Here is a 16,139-nt window from a genome sequence, read left to right on the forward strand (position 1 = left end):
GAGTTGTATACAAACTGTAACATCAACACAAAATCTGTTCCACAGAGCTTTTTTTCAGAGATGTAACACCTATTTCAGAAATATCAGATGCTACTAAAGAAATTCTTCCCCATTTAACACTTTTCCTGAAACTAGCACTGTCAAAACCCTTTGTTAATGCTGCAAAATGTTCTGTCAAATCTTAGAATGTTTAGACTGTAGCTAGGCAGGGCACAGAACTGTGGAGGTCTATTTAAGACTCCTTTCACCCTCATAGGGAACTAAATCTGTATAATTATTAAAATAGTCTTGCTAGCAATAAAAATGTATGTAGATATTTTCATCAGAGTGAAGGCAACTGCTGCCTACATTCAAACTTCAAAATATGAACATATTTACTGTCTGTGTGACATTTACAGTCCTGCTCCCAAAATTCTGTCATGCATCACCAACTAATAATTAAGCAGTCTGTTTCTCTTTGAGACTTACCCAGAACTCTAGCAAAAGCTAAGAGGAGACACATACATAGAAAGGGTCTTAATCAGAAATTGGTATTAATGAGAGCAAGGACTGTACTTGAAGGCTGAGACCTAAGCTTCTTCACATGTGAACTTTTCTACAGACTGTGCCCATGTATGTATCACACAGCCCAGCCCATGAATGAAATTTTCTGTCTCTGAAGTGAATGGCAGCTTTGCCACTGATTATAGTGAAGTTCCACACATAGACCAGTTTGCTATTCTGCTTTTTTATTTATGTAATGAGACTTTGGTGCATTTCTCTATTGCTTGTCTTTGCACACAAGAACTTCATTTCAGTGAAAATCACACCACCTTGGTGTTTTTGATATTATTGATATATACATAGATGCAGAAAAGCACAAACAGGTGTATTCTACAGTAAATAATAAAAAAAAAAGGCTCTTGCTTTTGAAGATTTTCAGATAGGTATCTGGAAGTGGATACCAACTCCTCTCTCTCAGATGTCCTAAATATTTTTTAAATATGCTTTTAGGTAGATAGCAAACACCAGCCTCATCAAATAGTTTTACTGTACCTTTATCAGAGGCATCTAAATTATCTAAATCCTGTTTTTCAGTAAATAGCATGGATATAAACTTCAATTAACCAATTGAATAGTTTTTTTCATTCTAAATACTATGAGATTATTTTCACCAGGAGATTAATGATTCTTCTGGTGAGATATGCTGACTAACTTGTCCTAAACCAGTTCCAGAAACAACTTTTATTTTTGGAGTCAAGTTATTGATGAAGAAGATAGTTTTCTATTGAGAATTTTAGTCTTAAATATAAATTCAGATTACCAATCATGGCATTTTTTCTCCAATATGTTCTTTCAGTGGAAAACAACTTTTTCTGCATATGGAAGGACATAACAGCTTGTTTTCGAGCTACAACTCCCACTGCTTTGGTTTTCAATAGCCTGGCAATTTTTAAATTAACATGCAGCTGCATCGTGTGCCCTGGTATCCACCAAGACCATTAATTTTCCCTGTGGCAGTGGTCTCACATGGTGTTTTAGGACACAGTAACCTCTTGCCTCATGGGTTCCAGGCAGTGCCATCAGACCAGACCATACCAGCTCTTGCTGTTCTGGCTGTTGGTCATCACCAGGTTCATACTGCCTTGACAGCTTCCTCTTGACTAAGGGAGAAAATACCTCTTTATTTCAAATTAATTGCACGTATTCACATCCTCGTGTTGTCCACGAAGTATCCAACCAGTGGTAAGGGTACTGTGCTCTGGACAGGAAAAAAAGGGGAAAATGCTTGGTTCTGTGAGAAGTATCCTTTAATGGAGACTGTGTTGGGGGTTTTGAAGATTAGGCAATATAGGTAGCCTGTATATAAACACAGATAAAAATTTTGGCCTTGGTCTCTTGATTTGGAATCCAATAAGGATGCCAAAAAAAAAAAAAAAAAAAAAACATTGGGGCTGGGGGGGGCCGTGGGAAGAGACATTTCAAAATTCAGCTTTTAAGAAGCTGTGAGTAGAAGAAAAGATGGAAACTATAGGTTACAAACACAGTTTGTCTTTGCAACAGTTACAATTTTTTTGGTAACAGTTACATTTTTCAGATAACATATCTCTAAATTCCTTGTAAACATCAAAATAAACCCTGAAACATTAAAGATTGCTTTACTCTGTCTACATATTTTTAATCCTTTTGAGTAAGAAGTGAAAAAAAAGAAAGGCTTAAAGAAGTGAAGAAAAAGAAGTCCAGGAGCCAGCCAAAGCTGAATGTTCCTAACCTGTGAGTTAGAAAGGAAGACTGCCATGAGCACATACGAACAGAGACTCTTCCTTAGTTCATGCAGTAATAAAAAAAAAAAAAAAAAAAAAAATCTAATTTTTAATTTTCTTTTTTCTACCATTCTTATAATTTATTCTTCTTGCTTCCACAGTTTCATAATATGTGGTACTACAGAGTCCTCCTCTGTGTTTCTTCTTCCAACTTCTAATTTACTGTGAATAAAACTCACAATCATAAAGAGAGCTCCCCATATTTTGTCCAAACAGATGCTTCTTCAATTTTCAGAAATACTGAGCAACTGTTACTTTATTTTTTTCCACTTGATTTGGTGCAGTTGGTACTTAAGACTACAAATCTGAGCAAAGACAGTCCTTCAGGACCTGCACAAACAGATGAAACCACTTCTGAGAGCCAGCAGCTAACAATGTTGGCAGTTTTGTGAAAACATTTTTTAAAAGATGTATAGCTTGGAACAATTTATGAAGATTTACTATAAGTCCTGCAGAATAATTGGTTGGGGAGAGAGGACAAAGTGATTACTACTGTATTTTATTTCAAATTGTGCTTTTTATGTGATACATGGCATTGACAAATTCTTGGTGTCTTGGAGCCCTGCATCCACTCTGAGTTGTTGTTTGCTTTTTAGCTACTAGCAGGTAATTACATAAAATCCCTTTTTTCACTGCAAAATTCTAAGCATGGGGTGTGGTGTTTTTTATGGCTGTTTGAGCAGGAGGAATGGCAGAGCAGCCAGCTGGGAAACCAGCAGATCCCTTCAGCTCCTCCCGGCTCATGGGGAGAGTGGATATTGTTTGGTCCTCACTTGGTGTGTCCAGTGGACAGACTGTTGGAAGAGGTAAGGACAAATTAAACACAGTTTCCACCTCTGATAGTGGGTTTTTTTTGTTTGGTTTTTTTTTTTTTTTTTTTTTTTTTGTTGTTGTTGTTTTTTAAACTAGATGAAGCATTTTTGGGTCCAATCAACCCTTTATATCTGCCATTTCTCAGCTGAAGGGTTTGAAGGGCTTCCTTGTCTCCTCTCTGTGGCTGTATCCACACAGCCTCTCATTTATCATTTTCACCTAATTTTTGAAGCAGAAGAAAAGCAAGGTCACAGAGAAACAACATGTTTGAGCATGTATGTGTGACATGGTGCCTTAAGAGGACATGTTTTATTGAATCATAGCATGTTAACAATCTCTGCTGCCATTTTTCTTCCTATTACCTTCCCTTCTTTCTCTTAGTTGCACCTTCTGAGGAATGAGGTTGTGATTGGCATAAGCAAGCTTTCTTCAGCTTCAGGACAAGATATCACACTGAAATAATGATTTGCAAAGTTGGTTGGTTTGAAGAACCCATAGAATAATAGGAAAAAAATATTTTTCTTCTCTCAGCATACTTTTCAAAGTTTTTCCTGAAAGCCAACTTTCTTAAAATACTCTCTGGTAACACAAGCCAACCCAAAGCTTTGGTGAAAAAAGGTATTTTTTTGCTACTAGAATTGTTCAGTGCAGCCAGGTTTTGCTGATTAATTTGGGCTATTCCTCTGCACCTAATGAATTTCTGTCTCTGTGCCTTCTAGTGATACAGCTGTGAGCATGCTCCTTAATGATTTTCAAGCTCTATTATCAAGCTAAACACAGACACAAGGAGTTTGTTTGGTGAATATAATTTTTGTTCCAGTTTTGTTCCTCTGTACTTGATTTTCATGGTTGAGTGCCTCCTATAATGGCTCCAAATTTATTCTGCTTAAGAAATATTTAATTTAAAATTCCTGATAAATTAAGGGTATTGTGGCCTCTTTGGTTGTATCCTGCTCTCACAGCAATACTATTCAGTGAATGTGTGATTAGGTCCTAATGGAACAGCACAAAACTCACTGAAATAATTTGTGGTAGTGTAGCTACAGCAAAAACATTTGCTTTGAAGGGCAACACTTTGCTGCAATTCATTTAATTCATATCCTAAGATAATTAGAATAAAATAGATCAACTATTATGGAATAAACACCTGTTCACCTATACTATCAATAGCCACTGTAGAGATGTACATGTAAGTAATAAAATTACTACATCCATATAAATCATTAAGTTCCACACAAAAGAAACAAATAATTACTACTCAGCATTGTCAAAAGAGTAAAGCTCCATGCTTTTAGAAGATAGCATCTCTGCCTCGACATTCATTCATGATAAATGAGCCTCATTTCAGCATTTGTTGAGAGCAGGAGACCTTTATCCTGTGACATTGTTCTATTCCACTGTCATTATTTCTTAATTAGCTCTGTCATCACTAGTTTGGAGCTTGGTGTATGTTATGGGCCAAATTCAGCTTTGACTTAAGTGGGTACAGTGTCATTTTATCACAATAGAAATGATGTTCGTTTGCGTCAGGACTTTGCTCGATTCTCAGCTCTGAACCAGTGCATCATGGAACAAAGAACAACTTTCCTTGTTCGCCACAGGTGCTGGAAAATAAACACAGAAAACGAACTTTTAGAGTGAGAAGGTGCCCTTCACACATCTGGGGACCAGTCTCACCCTGCTGCCTTCCTCCTGCCCTTGTCATTCTGCTGGGGGACTGGCAGAGCTGCCTGCAGGTGTCTGACACGTCCTGCAAGCCAGGTCTGCTGCTTGCACAGTGAGAGGGGTTCTTGCAAGGTCTGATAGTGGCAGCAAGAGCACAGTAGTCCTCCACCATCCTCAACCAGAGCAGTCCTCTTAGGTAATTGAGGGCTAATCTGATTCCCCCTGCTGTGCTTTTTGCACTTGTAACTCCTGCTGCATAATATTTTGGCTGGGTCATGGAACCTTAGCAATGTGCCCAGTCATAAAGTGATATCTCATGTTCTGGTTCTCGGAGAGCCAGCTTCCCACCTGGATCCTGGTAAATAAATTCTGTTGGGTTTAAAATGACCTTTTCCATTTTCTAATAATTTGTAATTTAATTTGTTTTTCAGTGAGAGAAAGGAGCTAATCCCTGGTAATTCTAATTAACACAACTCTGATTTTCCATAATCATTCAATTCAGGGATTTCTTCCTAGCCCTGAATCACTGCTTTTGTTTACAGTCAGGGGAATAAGTCAGACACAATACCCAAAGACAATGAATTAATACCATGCAGAGAGCTGTTTGGGGGGGGTCTCCCATCATCAGAGTGTGGTTGCTGCTGACTGGACTCTTTGGAAGGGCTGGGGCTGGCAGTGAGCAAAGCTTCCCAGAAGGGATGGGAAGGGAGCACACAGGGCTGTGGCATCAGGGTTTTTTCCCTGCACCGGCTGACAAAATGGGCAAGTCTGCCACACCAGAAAAAGTGTGCTGCGAATTTTTTGCCTTCAGCCTCAAGGAGGTGAGATGTCCTGGTGGGGACCTACAACTGAGGCTTTGCAAATGGCTTAAATAAATGGTAGGAATGCTGATGCCTTCCAACTCACCTCGAAGTCTGGTTACCCATCTTGAGTTAGTAATCATATCACAGAGTACAATATTTACAAATTTCTTGATCTGGTGTGTGAGCACCGGGGAGATTGACAGCAGCAGAACCTGCCTAAAGGTCACAGCAATTAATAGCTGTGAAGGCTGTATTAGGGGTATTTTATTTTAAGCACTTTTTTTTTTTTTTTTTAGTGTTTATGGAAAGAAAATATTTTTAAGCTTGTTTGAATAGGCTGTCAGATTGCCCTACCACATTGGTAAGAGTCCTGGGATGCATATGTGGATGTTGGAAAGAGTAAGGATATATGGAAGTTCCTTCCTTGCTGGAAGGAACAACCCAAACATATAAAAATCATGTCTCAAAGGTGGCTGAATCATGAATGTTTCATCAAGATTTCATATCATGGGTCTCTAACTTGTCATACAATCATAGTGTATATATATGAACAGAATTTAAATAAATAAATTCTGGTGAGGAACAATGTGAAAGAGGTAGAAGTTTCAATCATTCTTGGTCAGACATCTGAGTCTCTAAAACATGTAATTCACTAACTTTCATGGGAAGGTTCTCCTGATAGCTGCTCTCTGTGTCCTTACAGGGAGGTGTTGTAGAGTTTCTTTAATTCCAGAAATAACTATCTGAGAAGGAACGTGACAGCACTGTAGAGGATGCTTTACCATTTCAAAAGAAATGCTGCAAAATGCTACATTTGTTTTTCAGAATTAGTTCTCACAGGTGCTTTTTCTATTAAAAACGTTTTTCCCAAATGGTTTACAATGCACATAGTCAAAGGCAAATATAATGATAAAATCATATAATGATGCTTTGATAAAGTCATATATTACCTGACTGAGAGCAAAATTCTGGACTTCTGCAATTACAGCATCTTCCATTAACTGGAAAATTCAGAAATCAAGACACAGTTTTAGGGGAGAATTGCTGCCAAATAACTGTGAACATGGAGTGCTTCATATTCCTACCCGTGAATGATGCACTTAGGGAGAAAGCTCTGAGATGAACTTTAAAAATGCAGGTTTTAAAGCAAAACCAGAAAGAAAAGGAAAGTTTTTTTTGTTTTTTTTTTTTTTTTGTAAACTTAAAAGCTTTTGCATAAATTCTGAGTCAGGCACTGTAGACTGCAATTTCTTCTGCCCAAAATGGATAAATATATGGCTGCATTCTTCTCCATATCAAATTATCATTTGATTTAATGGAAAGAAGCTCACAAAGAAGCCACTTGTAGGTCTAGCTGTGAGACTGGTAATCTATTCATATTTTGATGAAGATTTCACATTTTGCTCTATTTCAGAGCAGCCTAAATTATTTTTTAATATACACTAATAGATATTGAACCCATTGGGCCTGTCCATCAGCTTAAAATCAGGTAGAAATCAGATCTCTTGAATTCTGAAGGCCTTAGCCTATAAAAGAAGAATGCAGAAAAATTTCTTTGTCTTTCTTGCATTTAGCTATCTACAGTATAGATGTATGATCTGTCATCTGTTCATAGCTTATGGACAGAAGTGGGCAGAAGTGAATTATCTGAGCCCTCTTACTTGCTACCTTCAGATGAGATAAACTTTTCTTTTGGCATACCTATTCTCCCTTGACTGGGGAGTGTGGTGGTGTTTGAGATTCCCCAGGACGAGGGAAGAGATGAGAATCTTGACTCCATCTTTCAGAAGGCTGATTTACTATTTTATGATATTATATTATATTAAAAATGCTATACTAAAACTATACTAAAGAAAGAGAAAGGAGACATCAGAAGGCTTAACAAGAATGATAATAAAAAACCCATGACTGACCAGAGTCCCCACACAGCTGGACCATGATTGGTCATCAAGTAAAAACAATCCACATGGAACCAATCAAAGATGCACCTGTTGGTAAGCAACCTCCAAACCACATTCCAAGCAATCAGATAATTATTGTTTACATTTTGTTTCTGAGGCCTTTCAGCTTAGAAGGAAAATCCTGGCAAAGGCATTTTTTATAAAATATGTCAGTGACAGGGGAGGGATGGCCAGCTCAAACAGGAACAGGAATTGCAGTGTAGGGCAATAAGTCCAACTCTGAAATTTTGAATTTCAGTCTTCTAGGACAGTGGCACCCACAGAAAGCATTCAGGTGTTGCAATGTTCTGTGAAACTCTGGAAGTGAGAGGTTCTGGGGAAAGAGATTTCCATTTCACTCGCCTTCCAGCTCTCACACAGACTGAGCTCATGGGAGTTTTTGGATTTTTTCATGATGAACATCATCTGTGATGGAAGCCATAGTCCAAAATACTTTTGGAGTCTTCTTGTAGAACCTTTTCCATCAGCTACTTGTCTTCTGGGAAGCCAGAACCCTTCCACTGGTCTCCTGCAGGAGAACATGACTCATGAAACATCCACAGATCCACCTGATATTGCTGTGTGGGTATGTGGAATTACTTACAATGAATACAGGTGTGCCCTCTGGGAAGTGGTAAATCTGTTCAAAAAATGAACCCAAACTGGTCTGACTGGAACATCTTTAATAAAAGAATGAAGTAAATGTGTGTTTCTGCACACTTGCAAATTCACTTGTGTATGTGTTATACACATTCTGTGTGAGGAACAAACCTAAATAAAAACTATATTTGCAGTAATTTTTCTACATCATCAGCAAAATAAAATTCTATAATTTCTAAATCTGAAGGTAATCTGAACTCATTGGAGAGAACAGCAAGGCTGGGAGCTAGTGAACGAATCATTTTATAAAAATATTTTTTACGGCAGTGATGGTGAAAGTAGATTTTGTAGAAGAAGGATCATGAGGACGTAAGGGAGACTGATATTTAAGAGATCCATTTAAAAAAATTAGAAAAAGTTGCAGTGGACAATTGTTATATGAGATTTGGTGAACAAATCTAAAGAAGATAGAGTCTGAAATAGAAAAAACCTGACTTGATATGAGTTGTAGTCAGCTACTTGAGTGAGAATTAACAGCAAGAAATTCTTCAGAGGAACTAAGGAAACATACTGGAGAAAGTAAAATCAAAGAAAGTGTAAATAAACTGGGGAAACAAAAGATAAAGGAACGTTAAAAGTTATGCCTGCTCTGACTAGCAAAAAATCGCCCCAAAAAGCATAAAACTTTGCTTAAAAGCTAAGAGGGGACCTGAAAAAGAAAAGCAGGCTAGAACAGGAGGTGAGGCTGACACCCTGTCGTGGTTTGAGAAGAAATTAAGTTTTTTGAGATAGTGTGGTCACGCCAATCGGTGTTCAGATTTTAATATTAGCACCTGGTTTGTCCACTGAGGGCATGGATACGGCTCTGAGAACACAGGGGTTAAAAGCTGTGAACTCCCAGGGGAAACTCTCTTTGGGTTCCGGTCTTGGAAGAGAGCAGACCTTCCCCTGCCTGGCTCTGAGCTGGGCGGGGGAGGGCAGCCATGCGGCCGGAGGGAGGTAGGCCAGGCCTGGGCCGAAGGGTGGAGGAGCATTGCACTGCGAGGGCTTCGGGCAGCCATCCCCCATTTCCCCCCGGAGGGAGAGAAAGAGCGAGAGAGAGAGCAGACTGTGCTTGTGATAGCGCAGCTGGCGTGAAGGAGAAGGGGAGGATGCCCAGCAGGGCAGCCAGCCCTGGGAGTTCATGAACCAAATCGGCAGAGCCTGGGACTTTTAACCCTTCTTGGGATGATGGAAACCTTGCAAATGCTGATTCCTCCTGGAGTTGAAAAAATAGAGCGAAATAGCAAAAAAATAGGCAAGTGAAAGACATTGAGAAAAGTTGAGAAGAATCCTAAGTAAAAAGAGATAATAGAGTGGCCTTTAGCTAGACTTTTTTCTTAAATAGCCATGACAGAACCCTTGAGTTCCTGTGACACAGAGACTGCATTCTAGGGGGAGGCAATGGCTCAGAGCCAAGAGAGTGCAGTGATGTGAAAGTGTGTGCACAGAGACGACGAGTGAAGAGGGTAGTAGTAGTGCCCTCCATCTTCGAAGAAGAAGAAGAGGAAGATGATCTCTGTTCGAGAGACCCCTCAGCCCCAGGGGGTGAAATCTGGGGGGGACAGGTGTCCCAAAAAGAAAGAGACTGTGCTCTTTTTTAGAACTGGACAAAGCATCCTTAAAGAAAAAAAACCCTAGAAGCAGCTCTGGTCCATGTGCAGTGGTGAGAGCACTGGACATGAAAAGAAGAGGTCATGATGGCAAAATATTCTCCGGGCGGTGCCACACGTGACACAGAAACACGAGAAGTTTCGACTGTTTCCTGGGTGAAGTCTGTAGTGCAAGAGAGACTCCTCTCTTCTCGAAAAATTAAGAATTGATTATCTAAAAAGTAGTGATAGACTGAGAGCGAGTGATCTAAAGAGTAGTAACAGAATCAAGAAATTTAGTGGGGGAAGGAAGAGGAAATTTAGAAAGTTCATCCTGTGTTCTGTGTGTTTTTCCTTGTAGTTTTAAGTTGATAAAGTTTTTTTTCTTTCAATCTTAAGTTAGAGCCTGCTCTGCTCTGTCTCTGATCACATCTCACAGTAGATACCAAGAAAAGAAGTATTCTCATGGAAGCACTGGCGTTGCGCCAGGCTCAAACCATGACACACCCAAATGTTAGTGAGCAGTGCATTTAGTCCAGAGACAACTGGTGAAAGTGGCCAATGAAGTTCAGAAGCACTGAGCACTGATTCAGGAGCAGGTAACACATCATATTTATTACAGTGGGATGGAGAAAGCTTTATTGGCAGGGGATCTCCAGCTCATACACTTGGGTTGGCAGTACCAGATAGCAATACCTTACCCACATTTAGGAACTAACACCATGAGGAAGCATCATTTCTTGCTGGTTTTATCAACCAGAAAATTATCTAATTTTAAAATATTATTATTATTTTTTACTTCAACAAAAAAATCTGTATGTCCTTTGGCTGGGAGTAATCAAAGAGGACACTGTTTTTAAAAAATATATGACAATAGGCTCTAAAAAACTAAAAAAAATAATAATGCAGTACTTTAAGTATGAGTTTTGTATAATCTCTATTGAGCAAAGCCATGATATTTCATGGAGGATGGGAAGCTTGTTGAACAGTAAGGATTCAATTAGCATTCAAGATGAACACTTCATTTTAGCTGTTTAGAGAGACAGAGATTTGCATATTTACATGTATGTATATGCATAAAATACATAAATGCATCTAAAGCTGGTTTCTTTGTGTCCAAATTTCAGCCCCCTGCTGCTTTTGCTTCGTCTAATTTATTGTTGTCCTACAGTGGCAGAACAGTCCTGAAGTTGTCTGGGTACCTGATTAATATTATCCAGTACCTGCTCAGGGCCAATCCAGAGCCACTTGAACTAATGAGCAGATTCTTGTTAAGTTCCAGGGGTTTTGGTGCAAACTCAAGAGATGACTGTTACTCAACAAAAGCACTGGATTCCTGCTGTTATACAATCTTAGATAATAATAATAAAAAAATGTGTTCAGAGAGTTGAAAGCAGAAGGCACAAATACTCCATATTTTAATATACATATAAACACATCCACAAAATGCATTAATCTCCAAAGCAGTAAATTTGCTCTAAAGCCTTTCATGTATCAATGCATGTGTCTTTTAAGAATGTACAACTCTCTACTGTTTTTTGTTAGCATTACATCTTTGGGTACTAAATAATTAAGCACTTCGTCTCACTTTTCAGTAGAGGGCACTCAGAACAAATCATAGATCAAAATAATGTATGAAAGACACTAAACATGATGCAAAGTATTCATTAAAAACTCTCCTGTGTCTTGAACAAGGCTACTATATATTTACATCTGTTTCATATGATAAGCAACTCTATGAAAAGATAAAACTTTTCAAAACTTGAGCTGTCTCTTGTGCACATTCTTTTGTGCTTCACAGCGTGATGTAAGCAAGCTATTAAACTTTGGGAAAAAGAAGTTTGTTCCATTTAATGGATTAACTAGCCAGGTTCTAATAAAAAATTTAACAACCTTGTAATGAACTGAGCCTGTCCTCTCCTTTTGGATATAATGAATAGTGTATGTGTGTCTTGGTAATAGACGTCATTCCCTTTTTTGGTACTGCTGATTTAAAATATGTAAAGTGGAAAACATGCAGGTTTTGTTTCCAGCAGAAACTGATCTGTATATGAGGAGAAAAGGGTCCTCATTCCTCACTAGCTTTATCTAACTTTTTTACTAGTATAACTCCAATGAATGCAGCTAGCACATCATTATAAAAAGAGCAGTGCTGTGTAAATCTGGATAAAACAATTTGATTATGTTGGCTTTCATGAAGGAAAATGCAGATTCCAATAAAATTTAAATAAATAAATTTTAAATAAATTTTTTAAATAAATAAAATTTAAATAATTTTTTTAATAAAATCCAAGAAAAGAATCAACCTGTGTCACGTAGAAGACTTTTACAAGGCCATGCAACAAGTAGCAAGTAAATGTAACAAATTTAAGGCATGAAAACTTTTGATATTTTTCTTTGTTATATAAGAGCTCCATTTTGCTCAATGAATAGAAAGGAAAGCTGTATTTCTTGGGGTTTTGGGTTGGGTTTTTCCCCACACAAGTAGCCAAACTTAGGTATAAAATGGATGCTTTTTGAGTTAATAGTTACATGAGCCCACAGCTTTTGTACACACAAAGTGTTCCATGAACACTTAATTTTTGTTCACGAAGGGCTTCTATGCTTACATGAAAATGTGTGTCTATCATCTATTATGTCTGGATTAAACCCAGAAAATGGAGGTGTGTTCATCTGTATCTGCACTAAAAGAAAAATAAATCACAGAATTTCTTCCAAAGATAATTTTACAAATTTTTATACATTTTTAACCTTTTTTTTTAAATCCTTGTGAAATGCTAAAACTGCTGTTTATCTAGAGAGTATGTACACCAAGACAGCAAATTTTCTCATGGCTTTCCCAGTGGGTGACTCAAATTAGATCTGCTGGAAAAGAAGGAAATTCCATCTGCATGCTAATACTTCACTGGGCATAACTCCTGGAAAGCTGGCCATGCTGAGGGTAATCTCCAGCACTCAGTTTTTGAGACCAAGGGACAGGAGCACTGATATCTGATGTGTCAATAATATGACACTCCCCCTGCTATGATAGTGATAAGTTTCTATTAAACTAGCCCTGGTAATCATCCAGAACCAGGCACCAGTTCTTTGGGACTAACCACTGGGTATAAGTAGGAAAATTGCAAACTCATTTTATTTCTGAGCTAAATTGTCACCAGCATGGGAGGCTGCTTCTGTAGAGGTGAAAAGCTAGAAAACTAATCTACCATACTGCTAACTCTAAAAGTTTAGACAGTCCTGTCTTGCTGTGTGACAAAATTCAAGGCTTTTACTGTTTCAAATATGTAACCCTGGTGATTTAGGTATTGACTTTAAAGATCCTAGTAGAAGGAAGTTTATTATATTATCTCTCTTCCATGTCAGAAAAGTACATACTGTGAAATTAAAATAACACACCATCTCTCTTTAAAGGAAGCTAGTCTGTGCTCTGGATTGATTTGTGAGGGAAAAAATAATATTTATCAAAAGTAGTTTAAATGTGTTTCATAACATTACGTGTTATGTTTGAAGACTGTGACCCAAAAAGAAATTCATACACATGGTTATGCTCTTTGAAGCATCCATGTGTGGATAGTATTTTATGTTTATGTGCAAGCATTTTTGGCTCTTACCATAATACTTAGGACTGCCTCAGAAATATAAGTACTGAATAGAAACATTAAGTGATTTTTTCCATATGGCATGGAAGTACCTTGCAGTATAAATTCTGACAGCAAGCACCAGACACACAAGACACACCTGCAGCCCTGGCTGTGTTTCAGATCACCTGTGCCAGTCCAGCTGTTCCCTTGCTCCATGCTTTACTTTGCATCTTGGGGTGCTCTCAGAGTTAGGAATTGGATTCCTTTCTAAGGAAAGAACCTTGAAGAAGAGATCCAGGAGTGTGCCTACCATCCTATATCCACAGGTGATTATTCATCATTCATTCATTCATGAGGGAACCACCTTGAAATTCATTAAAAATGTGACAGGGTCAGGCTCTCAACACCAATGGTTTCATCCTGCACCACTCTTATGTTCTCTACTACTCATAATGCAGCAAGTGCCCAAACAACCCCAAATCCATATACTTTAGATATCTTATTAATTTTCATTAGTATTTCTTGGTCCATAAACCATGCAGAAGCAGTTTATCATGAGCATTCAAAGGCTCAAATCTGTGTTGTGTTGGTTGATTTAAAATGTGTATTCAGATCAGATGGGAAGCTTTGTATCCTGATTAACTGAGGATGGGAATGCAATATTTATGTTTATAAATTCAGGGTTTTTTTTCACAAATATTCTCCAATGGTCACTTAAAGTTCAGTGTTTTATATATTTCTGCCAAAAGAATGTTTGCTGTAAAAGTCAAACACAGAAAGGTTCATGATTATAAGCATTGTGGAGCAAATTAATCTTAGAAATGATTTTACACTCTTTGCCCAGGACTAATTTGGTCTGCATCTCTTTCAACAGCAAACAACATAGCTTTTGATTGTTTTAATACACATTTATAATGTTAAAATATTAATAACTACAAGGAACTTAATTATTTTCACTTGAAAAATAAAATGTTAATGATGGCTGGAGGAATCATTGTTGTTTTGCATAATAGCATCTACTGTAGCCACACAATAAATACCAAAGGAGAAGACTTTTATCCATTTTTTACTAACACATCATATTTTACATTGATGAAAACATGATTTTTCAAACAAAAGTCTGTTCCTACTTGAAAATATATGTCATCCATTATATATAAATATATAATATATATAATGTCATCCATTATATATTAAATATATATGCCATCCATTCCTACTTAAATATATATGCCCTCATCCAAACCCAGCTCTAAATGCTCGTAGGTGGATTTTTATACCAATATGCCACACCTGCTTAGATAAATGAATAAAAGTGGGAATGCAGAAGAAACTGTAACTGCCAGCTACATTAAAAGATGTTTTTGAATGTGCACAAGCTTTGATAGATGCCCCAGCAGAATGGGCTTTTAAGCCTTCCCAAGGAATTACAGAACTTGCAAACACTCACTATAAGGTTAAATTTTATTTTAATCTTAATTCTTAAACAAAATATATTGGTGAAAGAGGAAAAATTTTAGTCTGCAAATTTTTGTCTACGTGAGCTCTGTTGCTGGGTCTCTGTGTAGCTACAGAAGATTGTCAGCACAAAGCCATGTGCAGAACTGTGGTCTTGCACTGCTTTATCCATTCTGTATTCAGGAGATTTTGAGATTTAATGGCTCAGTTTTTATGGTAAGCATAAAGAAGAACAATCACCAAGCTATGGCAAATTAACCATGTGTTGTTTGACACCTTTTATTTCCCAGTGTTGAGATGGAACTTTTGTAACACTAAATTTGTACTCACATTTACCTTGAGAAAATACATGCCTTCATTCTTGAGTAATGAATGAGCATGTTCCTTACTCACACACATTCTTTTTTTTAAATCTCATCTTTTATAATTCTATTTAAAGCTTGTCTTGAAATAGCTGTTTATGGAAGAAAGATTTTTAGGACATTTTCACCGGTCAGAAACATTAGATTTCAAATCAGATATATCGCAATAAACACTTTCTTTTCAATTTTATCTAACAGTTACATGGGAAACTTGTCCTGTTTCCTAATTTCTAGAACAGAAGTAAAATAACATTGGTCCTAGAAAAGCCTTTGCTTTTTCCTGGCTCTGGAAAAGAGAGAATAAATTCTTTACTGTGAGGATGGTGAAGCACTGGAACAGGTTGCCCAGAGAGTTTTGGATGTCCCACTCCTGGAAGTGTTCCAGGCCAGGCCGGATGGGGCTCTGAGCAACCTGTTCTGGTTTAAGGTTGGCATCCCCCCCACCCCACAGCAGGGGGATTGGGACCAGGTGATCTTGAAGGCCCCTTCCAACCCAAACTGTTCAATGATTCAATGGGTTTGAGCCCACTGAGGATTTTTCTGCCTCCAGAGTAGCTACTAGGCATTTGTAATCCTTGCTATGTCTGAATTATATTTGACTATGGTGTAAGATTTTATGTCTTTACTGCCACAGATCACTGAAAATATTTCAGCAGGAGAAAAGCCCTAAGTCCCACATTCTTTTGTACATATGCATACTTAATGATGCCAGCACAACATGATAAGGATAACAAAGGAGTGCAACCACGGTGCTGTCAAACTGTTTAATGCCAGTGTCCATCCAGCTCCTTATCTACCTTTGGACACTGGACAGTATTTTGGAAAGGGTGCAAGAAACACAGAGAGTTCTTTGCACCTCCTTCAGAAAAAGACTCCAGTATCCTTCTCTGTCCACCAGATTCTAACAACCTTCCTGATTTACAGCCAATTAATTGTGTTAATAGCTGCTAAAGACCTCTCTCTCCTGAAATTTTCTTTCCTGA

Source organism: Haemorhous mexicanus, chromosome 5 (genome assembly GCF_027477595.1).
Source record: "Haemorhous mexicanus isolate bHaeMex1 chromosome 5, bHaeMex1.pri, whole genome shotgun sequence".
Lineage (NCBI taxonomy): Eukaryota > Metazoa > Chordata > Aves > Passeriformes > Fringillidae > Haemorhous > Haemorhous mexicanus.